The sequence below is a fragment of the Notolabrus celidotus genome, chromosome 1, assembly GCF_009762535.1.
Source record: "Notolabrus celidotus isolate fNotCel1 chromosome 1, fNotCel1.pri, whole genome shotgun sequence".
NCBI classification, from domain to species: domain Eukaryota; kingdom Metazoa; phylum Chordata; class Actinopteri; order Labriformes; family Labridae; genus Notolabrus; species Notolabrus celidotus.
Genome location: NC_048272.1, coordinates 25,896,638 through 25,913,331, shown reverse-complemented (window position 1 = coordinate 25,913,331; position 16,694 = coordinate 25,896,638). Strand labels below are relative to the sequence as shown.

At 39.6% G+C, this 16,694-nt stretch overlaps 1 protein-coding gene across 1 annotated transcript in view; it reads left to right on the top strand.

Annotated features, from left to right (window-relative positions):
- Positions 1–16,694, top strand: part of magi1b (membrane associated guanylate kinase, WW and PDZ domain containing 1b) — a 168,498-nt gene that overhangs the window by 95,413 nt on the left and 56,391 nt on the right.

Below are 16,694 nucleotides of genomic sequence, written 5' to 3'. Positions count from 1 at the left end.
TTACTATGCAGGGAAAACGGGGCATGGCACAGGTAGAGAAAAGGCCTGTTTTGATCTCATTGTGGTGTGGTTCTGTGTGTGTGCACTGCCTCTTCATTGCAAGCCTCTTCAAGCCAGCCGGAGCAGGGAAAACACCCTCCCCCCAACTCAAAAACACTCCATCCCAAATGAAAGACATCCATGCCAATCATTGAACAGTCATGACAGGAGCTGCCCTCCTCAACATGTAATACCCTGAAAACACTATATTGAGGAGAACTCTTTGGATTTGTACAGATTGCAGACTATGGTGGGATGTTTCCATATGATGATGCACTGTAGCCCCTCCTCCCTGCAACACCCAAAATAAAAAACAGAAATAAAAACAAGTAGCCAGAATATAGCTAGAAATGTGATGACTAGAAAATGCTGGAATCCATGGCCTTTACTTTTGGTTGGATTAACCCTTTACTGGGACAGATGGCTCCATCCCCCTGCCGAGCTGACAAACCCCAGTCAGTTTGTCACCCCTCCTGCATTTGTGTTTGTGTATGTGTATGTGTGTGTGTGTCAGCCAAAAAAAAGAAAAAAAGAAAAAAGCAATGGCATCCAAGCTGTGGCAAAGATGGTGGATGGCACTGTTTTGGTTTTGGAATATGATGGGAGTCTGCTCGCCCTCCCCTTGTGTGTGCGTGCATGTGTGTGAATCTCTGTGTGTGTGTGTGCACGTGTATGCAGTCATCTGTTTCTTGAACATTATCCATGAAGACATGCCTCAGTTTCCTCTTGGAAAATATGGAGTGGCTGGCTAGCTTGACATCAGAGCATGTTTATTGTGGAGATTTAGAGAAATGCTTCTGTGATAGCTTCTGCAAAACAGTAGGGTCCTTGAATGTTGCCAGATTTTCAAGGCAGGGCGGGCTGTCATCCTTAAAGTTTCTCTATGATAATGCACCAACTTTAAATTTATGCTTTCCAATTTTGTCCTGTAAGACCAGCCTCAGTCAACCTAACATAACCATCTTAATGTGGTCAGTTTGCAAAACCTTGTCCGTCATATCATACCAGGAAAATTGACTGTGCATGGTACAGTGTCCACACCCACATCCTGTAACCTATATTAACGTCCTGTTGAATTTACTCTGACTGCTATGTAATGAAAACCATAAATACCTTGCAGAGTGAAAGTGTTCATGTCTGATTTACGGAGAAAATCTGGAACATAGTGTTTTTGTTCTATCGTGTGCGGTCTTTATGAAGTATAGTAGACGACGGCATATGTGCCAGGAGTTGGACTCCAAAGTGAAATGACTGGACCCTTTGAAAGACGTACAGCGGGATAATTCAATCCACTGCTAGGGCTGCCTTTAATGTAACACAGTCATCACATTTCATTTCAGCGCACCATGATTCAGAGCATGGGTCCATTTTCGTTTTTCACTTAATACAGTCAAGACTGAGGAAAAGCATTTGCTTGCTATACGTCGAGGCTCCAGTCTTTATTAGAGAGGGGAGCCAGAGCTGTTAGCGTGCATATCACATTGGCCCCCGGCTTCACCCCTTCACTCCAAAGTTCACTCGTGAGACATGCACAGACTACAGACAGGACATGAATGAGGGCGGCACACTTCCTACCTCGTAGTAATACTAAAAAGGGAAAATCCTGACTCTGACCTATTTCTGACCTCTCTGCCTTAGCAAACACAAATGTGGCTTTGTAGCTGCTGATGATAAGTTAATGAAGAACTTCACATATGCACAGCTGAAGATTACCATAATGTCAAGACAGCCTACACTTAAATTTTTTAACTTTCTATTCACACATGTCAGAATCTCATCCAAGCCCATGTCTGATCAGGAGGTAGGACATGGTGACTACTGTAGTACCACAACCTACTCTTTCTGCTAATGGCAGAAAAGAGTAGGTTGTGTAGGTCACATGACACAAACATTATTAGCCCTGCCCTTTTGCTTGCAGAAGAATTTCCTGACTATTGACCTGCTGCATTTACACTCCCCTTGAATTTTTACAGAAATTGTATTAAGGGGTCATCAGGAAAAATTCTGGTTTTGTCAGGGGCCAGTTTAGTTTGTGTTCACACATGCAGCACAACCTGAATTTTTCAGAAGGTTAGTGCATATGTGAACACTAGGGGTGAGTATTGCCAAGAACCTCACGGTACGATACGCATCACGATACTTGGGTCACGATACGATAGTATCACGATATATCACGATATCACAATATTGTGATATATTGCAATATTCTACACAGTAAACTAAGAAAAAATTAGGGAAGGTGTATATGTAAATCACACAATATTACTCAAAATTGAAAACAACTTTTCCACTTTATTGTTTTTAAATACTGAAGTTGTATTATACTTCCAACTCAACTAAAATGTGAATTTTTATTACAAAAAATATCAATATTAAAAGTTGAAATATTGGTATCATACTGGAGGTCAAAGTATCGCAATATATTGCTGTATCGCTATTTCTTCACACCTCTACTGAACACAGCATCTGTTTGCCGTTCTCTTTTGGTGGTATAGTGAAAATACTTTTGTTGCTCCAGAAGACGTTGCATGCAGTCTGATAACTGGCATTATTGAGTTTGGGTCACCTGGTGGTCAGAGTTAGTTTAGATGGGAAAAGAAGTCAGGGGCTCTTCAGTTAGCCTGCTCCTCATCCCTGCTTGAGGAATCATCAAACATCACAGAGCAGAGTGTTTCCTCTCATCATTATTACCAGGTTATCACAAACAGAGATTCCACCACAATTTTTATTGTCAGTTTGTTCATAATTTACATTATCATCACTATTTTGTCATGAAATACAAGAACATAAGCAAATACCTATGGTTAACATTTTTGTTTACACAATTTACACAGATTTCTAAAACAGATCTTAAACATTTTTAATAACCCCTGCCCTCCCATAAGTTCAATCACTTCTAATCCACTTTAACCCCATTATTTTGCCGGAGTTGCCTTTTCGACGTCGAACTTGTGCTTAACTTCTTTATGCCCTTTGTTCTTGTGCTCTGTTTGGTGCACATTAACTTGCATTACTTTGTCTTGCCTTGAATAAGAACAGTCCGTCATGAGTCTTGCACCATAACAAGAGATGCTTAATATGTTGAGTTCCCCTTTAAAAAATGAGGGGGTCATATTGTTGCTTGGCTTTTACTAGGGATGCATGATCAGGCCACTTATGGGGACATATGATTCTTTTCCCTGCCTGCCCTGTATGATATGATCTATACACACATTAACAGTGTGATCCACAACATCTGTGACAGAAGCTTTATGATGGACATATAGACTTCTGGCGTTAATCCAGTGAGATTGACGGTCAAGTGGCTTGACGAAGACTCTCCAGCCTCTTGGTTAACGAAGTGATGTATGGCCAAACAGAGGCATTGTCTCTGTCTCCTGCCCAGGGATTACAGATGTAAATTAGCCAATAGCTAACTCTGGTACAGCTAAATTGCTGTACACTGTCCTTGTCGAAATAAACAAATAAACCACTTTCATTCTGTCAGTACAACAACCACCTAAACATTCCACTTAAAGTCGCAAGTAATTAGGGTCACACCTTTAGAACTGGTTGTTTACCTACATCATTAGGGACATAAACCGAGTTGAGTATTCTTTTACAAATGAACAAATGGCCAAATTAACTTTCCTAAGATTAATAAGACATAGCAACTGGCTAACGGCTAATATCCCCAGTGTCGAAAGTAAGACCTGCTCACAACACAATGGTATTGAAGGAGATTTTATGGGAAGTAAGAATAGACACCAACATCAACGTTAGCACCTCTCCTGATTTTCACTAGTCATTGTCTTTGTGGCTGCTTATCAACCAAAGGGCTGTGAAATGACCAGAGTGTCAAATTATTGATGTTTACTTGACTTACAACCTGGAACACAGCATGTAGGTATGACAACAATATAACAGCACCGACCCTGAGCGTGACGTCATGTAGAGATATGGTCCATTGAAAAAAACAATGAAGGTTGGAAGTTGGAATAAATAGTTATCTGTTTTTAAATTTTAGTTTTGGATAAAAAATATATTAAAAAACATTTATCTGTTTTTCTATTTTTGGTTTCATACAAAAAACAAATGAAGATTTGATTCAGAGTAATTCTTTGTTTTTGTGTTAATAAAAGTGATTTTAGCTAGAATTGTTAAGTTTAGAATATTATTTTATATCTGCATATTTGCTCTCTAAATCTTAAACTTTCTTACCCTCAGATTTGAACAAACTACACATTTAAAAATTCAAAAATGTTACCATGTTACAACGTCATTTAGCAGACGCTTTTATCCAAAGCGACGCACATACAAGAACAAGAACAACACAAGCAAAGATCTAGACAAGAGGGAAACATGATTAGTAAGAGTAACAAAGTGCTTCAAGTCCATTTGGATTTAGGTACTGCCAAGCAGTGTAAAGGCAATGCAGAAAATTTTTAATTATGTTTATTTTTTTTTATTTTTTTGTAAAATAAGGAACAACTACAATGAAGCAACCAAACAATTTAAGACCTTCCATTATCATCAACATTTAACTTGTCATCACCACAATAATGATGTGTGTAGGAAATATCAGTAAACATAAAAAAAACAAGCCATGGTATTGTAAGAATAGATTATTGTTATTGGTACTAAATCTGTGCTGTCGGGACACATTATTTTTTCTCAGCAGCAAATTCAGTATTATTTTCATTAGATTTTCTTTCTCCTATATAAAAAGGCTGCCGCTGTAATGATGTTAAATTTTAAAAACCCCTTATTGTACTGTACATCAACAGTTTTGTCAAATAAGTAATTTCAATAAGAGTGGTGGTCAAAAGGAATGAAGCAGTGGTTCTTTTGCATTTTTCTGGGTTACATGACATCATCACCATGACTGCAGCAAATAGGGGTCTTTGGCTTCTTGTAGGTCTCATTCAGTGGCTTGAGCAAAACCAAAGTTGTCCTCTAGTCAAACCAGAAAGCAGAAACAGTTGTGTCCGGCCACACAGGCAGATGTCAAAACTGCCAAACGTAGGAGAGACAGAAAACACAAATGAGCAGACAGAGGCTGGGCAGGGAGCCTGTGGTATTAACTTTCTTCAAATTCTTTCTGTGAAAGACAAAGAAGATGAATTGTGGCTTAAAGATTAAAAGACAGTTGCAAGTGTAAGAGATTTAAAGAAGTGGAACAAAATGACAGTAAAATAAGGAACAAAGAAAACATGAACAGAGAGAAAAGAATAAAGTGGAGGAGTGATGGAAGCAGGAGGGAGAGATGGAGGAGACGGGAGTGAGTACCACAGGTTTCCTGTGCTATTCACTAGGTCATGCTCATCAAAATTTTAGTCAAGCCTTGCAGATAACAGCTTCTTCTCTTACCTAGCACATACATTCAAGTCTTTGTTTGTCAATGATTCATGTGTCTCTACCATTGTAGAAAAGCCTAAATTTCCCCAGAGCAGTGTCAGAGTCTGAGCGCAGCCATTGTTTTCATGTCAGTTGCAAACTACTTAAAATGCACTCTTTCAAATAACTCCTGTCCTGAATGACCTGAATGCCAGCACACAAGCCGAATAAGAATAGCGTGGCCTATTAATAGAACAATTATGATAATGAATCATTGCCAAACACATTTATGATGGCCTACTTTTCACTCATGGCACTGATCAGTTAACTGTGGTGAATATGTTGAAACAAATCATCCCTCTCCGTCCTTGTTTTTTGTTTGTGTGGTATTTACAATTCTGCAAGTGGAATTCCCCCAAGAAATGAACCCACACGGCTCTAAATTAGAGGTCTTTTCCACCTTACCGTGAATATTGTCTCTCTGAACCCTCTGACTTTTGAAGACAATTTGTATCTAGGTCATACTGAAGTCTGTGTATCTGTTGGTGGAGTGTGGGCATACTCTAAAGGCCTGTCTCCAATGGAAAGATAGATTGTGATGAAAAAACCCTGCCTTGATTGTTTGGTGTTTCAGATTCTGTTATGGTTTCAGTACAGTCAAGTCTCTCTGTCTCACTATTTTAAAAAGATCAGACTCGACACCCAACCTGTTTAAATATCTCAGTCTTCCTCGCTTGGGGATGTGTTTCTAAAAACAAAGCTTTCAGGCAAATCTTAAATGTCACAGTGTTTGGGTAGGTGTGTTTTCTTAAGAGCCTGACTAACTTGTTTGGTTGAGTCAGTTGACTTCCTGATGTTAAGTAATTCCAGGTTTAACTGGCTGGGTGACAGAGCACAATGTTCCTTTAAGCTTCAGCAGGTCACGATGGAGGTAAAATAAGTGGAGTTGCTGTGAAATATTCCAAAACAGTGTTTTTTAAATGATGCCAAGACTTCTGAAACTGCTTGTGACTGGTGAAAAAAAAAAGCTGTTATGCCGGATAAATGCTGCAGAGTGCTTATTTTTTCTTGAACTGAAAAAAGCTGTGCTATGGACAAAACCATGTCAAGACATCCAGGCCATGAACCCAATCCGTCTTTAGCTGCTTCTCAATTCCACAACAGAACCATAATGAAGTCACACCATCACTACGCCTTTGTACTTACACAATGAATCCTGCAACGGCGTAATATTGTTGTTCCAGTTTACACATCGCAATATGGTGTTGCGGCAGCAGGACAGGTACGGCTTGCTGGAAACAAGCACACAGCAGGGTGCCACATACACACTTGCAGACATGAGGATTCACACAGCGTTGTTCCGCCCTGCCGACTTGGCCATTACATTGCCACCATTCTGCCTCTGTTACTATCTCCAAGGGGGGTTTAAGGCAGCATGACTTCGGCCCACTGTTCTGTCTCTGGGTTTGTGTGTTACACATTGCAGACAAGGAGTAACAGGGGTGTCAATGTCCAGCTTTTAACTGGCAATATGTCAGAGCCATCTTTTTATCTCATTTGGTGTAAAATAGTGACACACCAACATGTGGGAGTTTGTCTGTGTTACAGTTGGAAAGTGATCAACACTGATGACTGTCACTTTAAGACAGAGGTCTTTTTAATACATGCAAAATAGTCATACAAAGATTATATCACCACCTTAAGTTGCCGTTTTGGGGATTTTTAGTATGGTAAAAACCTTTATTTTGCCATGCCTTAATCATGTTTAATTATTTAACTTGTTAATACAGTATTGATCCCCCTCAGGCTGTTATCTCTGCATAAGCATATCAGCCTGTCCGTGTTTTCCTCACTGGTTAATGTATAGTTCCTTTCAAGGTTAGGGCGGAGCAATCATCCAGTGATACTTCCCTTAGTGTGTAAGGAGCCCTGGGGTCAGAAAAGAGGTTCCTCCCAGTTTGTCCTGCAAACAAAAAGTCACTGAAACTTGTTACATATGATTCCTGTACTTAATGCCACGAAGGGTTTAGTCTGTCAAAGACATATTCAAGAAGGAAAAGCAAATCCCAGGAAAGGTAGAAATACGGAAACTTTACTTATCTGCTATAGCTTTCTGTTTTGATAGCTTTTTTCAAAGTTAGGAAACTGACATACGAAAACATTGGGACACTTGTTTTGTTTGATGAGACCAGGAAAAAGTCATGTTCAGGTTTTGTGGATGTTATGGAGGCCGCAGAAAGAGAAGAAAGCGTGGTACCAATATGAAAAAGGTGTTTTTCTCTGGAAGGCTTAAACCTTTGGAAATCAAGAAACCTTTGGACCCTAATCAAGAGAAAGAGGAACTCATAAAGGATGCTGATCTTCTCCTCCAGACTAGATTGGATGGGGACATCAAGCAAGACAACTCTTCAGCTCCCATTGAACCTGAAGTTGTGCAAGAAGACCGGCCCAACTTTCACAAAGAGAAAGATGAACTTCTGACGGATTCTGATCTTCTCCTCCTAACCAGACCAGATGAAGACGTCAAGAAAGACCTCTCCTTGGATCCCAGCATTGAACCCGAAGTGGTCCAAGCAGTCAATCCTGATATTCACAAAGAAAAAGACGAACTTCTGACAGATGCTGATCTTCTCCTCTTAACTGGATCAGATGAAGACGTCAAGAAAGACCTCTCTTCAGTTCCTTGCATTGAACCTGAAGTGGTCCAAGATTCCAGACCTGATATTCAAAAAGAGAGAGATGGACTTCTTACAGATGCTGAACTTCTCCTCTTAACTGGATCTGATGAAAACGACCAACGACATCTCTCCTTAGCTCCCAGCATTGAACCTGAAGTGGTCCAAGATTCCAGGCCTGATATTCAAAAAGAGAAAGATGAACTTCTGACAGATGCTGAACTTCTCTTAACTGGATTAGATGAAGACGTCAAGCAAGACAATTCCTCAGCACCCAGCATTGAACCTGCAATCGTCCAAGAAGTCGAGCCCAACATTGTCCTTGTGGAGGGAGTTAAATGTAGGTCACAGATAAAATGCAGGGCCTGGCCGTGGGGGATATTTGGGCTTGGGGTGCTCTATTTCTCTGGGGGAACGTAAGCGTAGGAAATAAACAGATTTTTCACACATGGTTATTTTTAGAGCAGGGTTGTGGCTGTGTGCATGCCTGTACAGCCTCCTTTTACATTTTTCATGTGTCTTGATGTCACAGTGTTAAAAAAAGATGGCTTATTTTAATACCACGTGTTTCCCTCTGTCATTGAAACTCAGTTGCTGCCAAGCTGAAATATGTTTCTCTCCCTTCAAGCATTTTTGTCATGTCTTCACAAATCTAGTACGATTGAAATGATGAGAGTTTACCTCTCAGTCTTTTAGCGTGTTGTGGAAGATGTTTCAGTGATGCGTAAATGAACAATGTAGTCATTTTGATTTGATATTTTTATAATGCCACAGTCTTCTCAAGTCTATTCTTAGGGTCACCCTCTGCCTTCACAAATGTCAGCAACCTTAGTCTGAGTTTATTCTGCCACTGGTAGGGCAAATTATCCCTTTAAATAGTCTGCTGTTTATCAAATATAGATGAAGTGCTTAGATTTGTCTGCTTCTGAATGTTGCGCTTCAGGAAGGAATAGATGAAGATCTATAGATATTAAAGCTACTGTGAGGAATTTTTAGCTGAGTAGGAAACAGACTGAAACTAATTCCTATGCTCTTACTGTGTAAGACCTTCAAAAGAGATCAAGACCATCTGGAAGAGATTGATTATTTCTGTCTACCACTGTAAAACCACATGGTTTGCTAAAGGATTTTATGTGTGGTGTGTTAATTGAGAGATGACCGACTGCTTTTATTTCCAGCTTATTACCCAGAAGGTAGAGTTAAAGGCTCACTATCGTTGAGCTCTAGCTTGTAGGGATACGTGCGAAGTTTACTAAAATATTAAACATTCTTGCTAGTAAGCACCGGATGTGCAAGTGTGGCACACAGATGAATTGTTTTTATCATTATAGGAGGTCTGAAATGCAGGTTATTTGTTGTGTTTAAGTTTCTATAAGTTTTTTTATTCTACACCTGGAACAAGCACCAATGACAAAGGCCTCTCGAAGCACAGTGCAGTTTTTATTTTGAGCTATATATTGGAGACTAAGTTGTATGTAGGCTGTCTGGTTAAACTGGCTTAAAACCATTCAATCAGAGCAAAGGATGATGGTGGTGCTAGCTCTGCTAATGCTAGCCACAATTTGAAATGGTTTACCCGCAGACTCTGGGATCTCATGTTTCATCGTGTTCAATTATTTGTTCAAATTTTGTATTTTCTGGGTGTTGTCCAAACTTTACACTGGTTAGTCAGGATTTAAATTTATTTTTAAATGAGCAGGAAGTTGGTCACTTCAAGACATCCCACTAGGGAGGTGTAGGGTTGCAAAGGGGTGGAACATTTCCGGCAAATTTCCATGGGAAGTTAAGCTCGGGAATTTTGGAAATATTCCAAATTGGAAATTATGGAAAATTAGTGGAATTAATGGGAATTCATGGGAATATACTGGGAATTAACTGGGAATATAATGGAAAGGTATCATATCCAAGCATAAATATTGGGTTTTGTTATAGGCAGACATGCATCCAAATAACACAATTAAAACTGATTTATTTGTAAGTACAACTTTTCTCGAGTGTTAAATATTTTATTGAACAATCATTTTTTTCATTTAAGACCAAAATATGAATGTTGAGTTAAATATTACTCATCCCCCCAACCCAACCCTTTCAAAAATCAACACAAATGCAATCTCAACAAAGTCCCATACAAGATGTTCAATGAAAAGTGCATGGAGGGGACGTGGTCTCAATGGTCCTGCAGTAAGCAGTATTCCATGTGCATGTGATTGAAGAATACCATAGATATTCAACTGTACTTGCATTAAATCTGGTTGTTTTAGTCAGGATTATGCTAAAATAGATTTTTCCCAACTATATTTAAGTTCCCTATTAAGAGCCAACCTTCAATTTAGTAAATTCCTGGTTTATTCCCGTAAATTCTCATGTAAAGTTTCCAACTTTGAAAATTCCCAAAATTTTGCAACCCTAGGGAGGTGACACATGAGTTTTGTTCATACAGAGGAAAAAATTATACTATTTATAATTCAATATGGCAACATATTAAAATGTCATATCATCAAAGTATTGTCTTTAATAAATTACTCAAACCGAATCATGAACCTGGAACAGAAAAGTTGATTCTGTTTGGTTGAGTCAAAGGAAAGATGAAAGAAGAATTGGATATTGATCCGCTGTAAACTGAGTCACCGTGTAGACAAACTTGGGAGGCCCAAGGTCAGAGCGTGGGTTGTGACCAGTTGCTTCCATTTATTGATTGTGGTTTGAAAGACTTCATGGTGTAACTGGATGCTCCCTGTAGTTGGTAAACCCAATCCTGAGATACTGTGTGGATGCTTCAACATTTTGATTGGCAATTCAAAGGTCAAGGTGGCATCGAAACAATCGCTGTTTGCATTTGGCATGGCTAAATTCTGTGACAAATAATGATTTTCATAGGAATTTGGATCACGCAGGGTTTTAGAAATCTATTCATCTATGGGCTGTTCAACAGCACTATGTTTAGACATACATTAATACATTTTTGACAGCTAGAAGGAATCCCATGAAATCCAAGCCTTGAAATTAAATCTATGTTGCTAATGCTAATGGTTAAATGTAAACAGTTTGTTACTTTACATCTTAAAGACAGGAAAGCAACATGAGCATCCTTATGGACATTTTCCATGCTAACCAACCTATGTCAATCGAATATTCACTCTGATGTTGTCCTGGTGTAGTCCACCTTCTCTTAAAATGTGTCCCTCCTGTTGTATTTATAAGGAAATTGTCAATACATGCTAAAACAGCGTACAGTAAATTGAGTGGCTTCATGAGGCATCTTGTCCATCCAGATACTGACCAGACTTGCTTCTAAAAGATGCAAAGTTGTGGAAACCATTGGCCCATTTTACATCTCAGGAAGTTTATTTGTATATTTAGGTATTTATTTATTTATTTATTTATCTTAATAAATATGGAGTATTTAATTTATGGCCTTGTAGGTTCGTGTTGTGCTTTGGACTTGCGTGTCAGAGTGGCAAAGAAATCCTTAAAGCCTCCATGCACAACTTTTGAAGCAACGTAAGCTATCATTGGTTATTTACAAAACTAAGGAAAGAGGATAGTCACGAGTGAGAAGTCACTGAATGAAGGATTTATTTAAAACAGTACAGGACATGTGCTACATGTATGAGAGGAGAAGCGTGTTTAGATGGATGAGAAGAGTGTTTGCAAATGTTGTTGGTTGCACTACTACACAAAATAGTATGTTGACATGATAGTTGTTTGTCCTTAAGCTAGAAAACTGGATGTCTATTCATTTATGCATATTTCTTGGCTTTTATTTGTGTATTTGCTTGCTTTTTGTAGTTCAATTTACAGTCATGTTATAGGTGGTTTATTTTCTTTTAACAATGGGGAAGTGCCTTCATAGTTCCTCGTAGCCGGTAGGGAGCAACTTCATTTTTTGAACTCAAGAACGGCCACTTATTCCAAAAAAACACAATGGTGACAGTAAAAATGCCCAACCGAAGGCTTCTAAAAGCAACTTAATATGGGTGATATATAAAGTGCTTCCCCGTGCACTCACTTTGCAGGCTTATGATACACATGTAAGTCCAGTACTTAAACATGCATACCCTTTGGCATCATGCACAGATGTGACACTGCAAAGAAACGGCTCTAGCTTCTCTGTCTTTGCTGAGTTTCGGTTTTTCAAGTGCTTCCCTTAAAGCACAGGGGAGAACCAATGTGGAAATGGAGATCATAGTTGGAAGACGGGTTAGACACTCAAGCAAGGAGGTCTGTGAGTTCAGAAGCTGAAGAGTCTGGGGATGGATAGTTTCTCTGCTTTTGGATTCTTTCTAGAGGGCTATGAAACCACCTACCAGATGCTAAGGAATGGATACATGGTTTGAGTTATGAGTGTCTGTGCTAATACAAAATACTTTTGGAGATACACATCTCATTAATGGAAAACTGGAGAACCTGTGTCACGTTTTCTATTGTCCACTGCACATGCATTTCATATTAATTCAGAACCATGCCTCCTCACAGTTGTCTTTGGAAGTCCTGGATGGCCTGCAGTTATTGCCCTTCATTAAGCTTAAGGGTCCAGGCTGGGGAAGAAACAGGCTGAGCACACAAACCTGTACAGTGTGAAGGTCTTGGAGATGTCTCTGGTGACTGTGACATAACTGTTGAATGTAGAGAACAAGCACAGAAATTATATTATTGTAAGAGAACATCCTGAAGTCGATAGTCACTGTGAACTTTTATATGATTATTGGAATAATCCCATCTGAGTACTGGGCCCATCTGAGTATTGCCCAAATAAGGACATGACTGACTTGACTGACAGACGGGAACACTGTAGCTGTTGGCTAGGAGGCTCAAAGCCCGCCTCTTTACCTAACAGTAGCTCGACGGAAGTTAGGTTGTGTTCAGCATTACCAATATGGCTGCCGCCGTCGATTGGCTTCAAAACAGCACTTCAGAACAGATGGGTGACGTCAAGGGTACTACGTCCATTAATTATTCAGTCTATGGTTTTATCTGGTAACGTTGTGGTTTTATCAGCCATTATGATGTGTCGTTAGTTGTGTGTTTTTTTTTCCCAGTCATATACGCTTTGTTATTTTAAGAACAAACAATGCAGTGCACAAACATTTAGGTTATTTCGGAAATATTTCAGGACCCTCTGCCCCCCACATACTCCCTCACTGCTGTCGGGACTTGCATGTAGAGCCAGGCAGATCCCAGTCAGCACTAGAATTTTTAAACAATGTATAACTAGCTTGATATTTTTTATAGGGTCCCTCATTATAGCTGACCTTGTTATGGAAAGCAGCTGGTTGATTACCTTTAAATAGACAGTTTGGTATTTGTAACCAAGCCTCACTGAAAAGACATTACAAATGTTCTATATATCTGATAAGTCATAACAGTAATATTTATATATATTTTTACAATACTATTAGTGTCTGTATTGGCCTAAAAAATCTCAGCCAGGCTTTACCCCAAAGCAGCTGATTGACAACAATACGATCCCTGTCATTGTTTTGCTGGTCTCACTCTCACTGTGTCATTTGGGCCTCATCCGAAGCTATTACTGACCTAGCGTCTATTCATGCTGCATTAACACTTGAACATTTGAATTTCAGTCTGAAAAAAACTGTAATTTGTAATTTTCAATTCTAGACTTACTCTACTCATACTATGAACAGTATAAGGATGCTACTGCTCCATCTGTAGGGGAGACATTTGCTCTGAACACTGTGGTGCGGTAACATGGTCCATCCTGTTGTTCACTCTTGTGGTAATGCTATATTATGATCAGGCCTGAGTGACTGCAGCCTGCTTAGTGTTGGGTAACTGAAGATACAGTTCAGAGGTGATGAACTGTAAGTTGTTCATCTCACTGCGGGGGTCTAATCTGGTCACCATAGGTGGCTGGAAGCATAGACAGGACAGTGTGTTATGGTAATGAAAATGTGTGAGGTTTTGCGTGTGTGTTTGTGTGTGTGTGTCTTTCAGAGGAGATGGTTGCATAAAGCTCCATTAAGTGATTACCCTCCACCCACAGCTCCAGTTTAGCCCCGGACCATGCCATTTGTTGGTCATGCACCTCACCCCCATTGTCAGTAATGTGTGTGTGTGTGTGTGTGTGTGTGTGTGTGTGTGTGTGTGTGTGTGTGTGTGTGTGTGTGTGTGTGTGTGTGTGTGTGTGTGTGTGTGTGTGTGTGTGTGTGTGTGTGTGTGTGTGCTAGCTGACAGGGGGGTTGACAGCTGCTGATTATAACACAAGGTGTTACCTTCCAAACCCTCTTTTTAATTTGTGCCATGCATTACAAGCCAAAGCATGTTTTGCATTCACACACTCACTGGGCATATGACTCCTGTGTGACTTTTAGTATCTGAGTCAACCCTCTGCTTGGTCGCTGGGGGCAAAAGGTGGCTCATCACTGTGCCCTCATCTGTGTGAAGAGACAGCACTGACTAGAGAGGGGAGGACAGCACCAAAGATAATGTTGAGTACCATGAACATGAAGCAGTTGGTCTTAATGTGCAAAAATGTAGCCATCAAAAATGCTAATAGCTTCATATTTGTGTCACTAACCTTTGGCGTTACCTATTATGAATGCCAAAATCAGCAAATACCATTAGTGCTCAAGTCTTTTGTGACATTCAGCAGATACTTTCTGCCATTTAAGGACTCTGGAGGTCTGTGCCCAATGTTTTGAAAATGTAGATGCTGCCAAGTTTCAAGTGTTTGGATAAGCCAACGTAGTTTTCATGTATATTCATGTTTATGCTTAATCATGACCTCTGAGTCAGTCCTCTGTGGTTCTTCATGAATCTGTCATGGAAGGGAAAAGGTAGTGGGAAATCCAGAGGGTATCACGTGAAGTAGTGCGTCATCCCCGGGGAACAAACTTCCCCACGTAGCTTCCCTCTCTCTCTCTATCCTCTCCTTCCTGAGTTGTCCCTAGCAACAGCAGAGACCCTGTAGCATGATGCATGAAGACACAAATTACTTTAGTTTTTTCTTACCTTTGTTGTTTTATATTTTAGAACATGAAGTCCTGGATAATGTGTTCTTTGTTTGAAAGTTAAAGATTGCAGCACATTTGCTGCTGCTTTTTTGGAGGTGCTTGCCTGTGTGTTGATGCAGCAGTGGTGGCTCTGAGCTCCCTGAGCTGCTGCCAATACCTCAACACTTTTTACTCTGTTCATCGACTTGAAATGCTAATGATGATTTTTTTTTTGTGCAATCTATCTCAGTTGATTGCAATGTTGTAGCCGTTAAGCCGCAAGCCAGGCAGTGCTAGATGAACACCCTCATAGCAAATCTCCAAGGCTTCATTGCATGTGCCAGATTATGCTAACCCTCAAATTTGGTAATCTCACTCCTTCTACTGCCTTGCATTTTGAAAGTCATAATCCAGAATAGCTGTCATTCCATTCATCCAATCTTAACTCTAGGCATCTCAATGCTCAACTCTCTTCCCCAACCTGTCTGTCTTTCTCACTCTATTTCACAGCTTGCTCAATGGGGCTTTTGTGTATTGAATTAATCAGGCCTATAGCGTTGACAGTGTCTTACCCCTGGGTCCAAGCCAAGGCTCTGCTTTTCTATCCACTTTAAAACACCGGTCACAATTCCACTTCCTATTTGGGTTTCTAAGAGCAGCATCATCCAAATGGAGTGGAATCAATGGGCGCCTTTGTGCGGGAAGTAAGGAAGTAAACTGACAGTCGGCTGAACGTTCGGGCTCGACTGAGAACTCTCCAAGGTCGACATTCTGTAAAAGAATGCCTTGGATTGAGCAAACTGTGAGAGATTTCAGTGGCGATTTGTTTGACTTTAAGTTAATTTCCTCTTGCTGCTTGAGTGTCTGGTCTCAGAAATGGGAGTTTGGACTCCTCAGTGTGAGTGCTACTAATGGAGGGGAAGATTTGCCTTCTTTGTGTGCCCCCTTTGCAGTATTCTATAACAGAGAAACCATTATTAAACCATTTACATATCTCCAATACTGTCTGAACCTTAATATCATTTGCACTATTATCTACCTTGTCCATTTTTAAACTGTCACGGCACTGCACTACCTGCACTGTGTAAATAGGCTATTTATTTTTTGCGATCAAATTTTTTATTGTTTTTAAAGATATGCAGCACAATGAAATATAAACTGTATGGGATAAGACAAGGCATATCATAAAGTAAAACAAAGAAAAAAAGAAAAAAGAAGGTATGGCGACACCCACCCCAACCCACCCCACCTCAGAATGGATCTCCGTATGATAACAACAGGGAATATTGTATTCAAAGTGATAAAGGCAGTGAATTGTGACAATGACATCATTTATAACATGAATGTAAATAAAAAGAAAGACAACAACAGAGGGAAATGGTCAAGTAGTACTGTGATAATGCTCAGTTATATCATAAAGTTAGACATTCTTTGATCTTAGTTATGGATTTTAATATAGGCTGTTTTTAACTGAATTTTATTATAATTTTAATGTATTTTATATTTCAATTTTTGCTATTTAAGAGTTGGAAGAGAGAAACACCATCTCTATTTTCTTGTATTACTTTGTGAAAATTGACAATAAAAACCTTTGAATCTTGAGATCACATGGAGGAATACCCTGATTGGGAAGCTGGGTAATGCTTGTCAAGAATTATTTGTGTTAGAGATTTAGTGCTCCGACATGCGTGTCTTCCTACATGCACTGTAT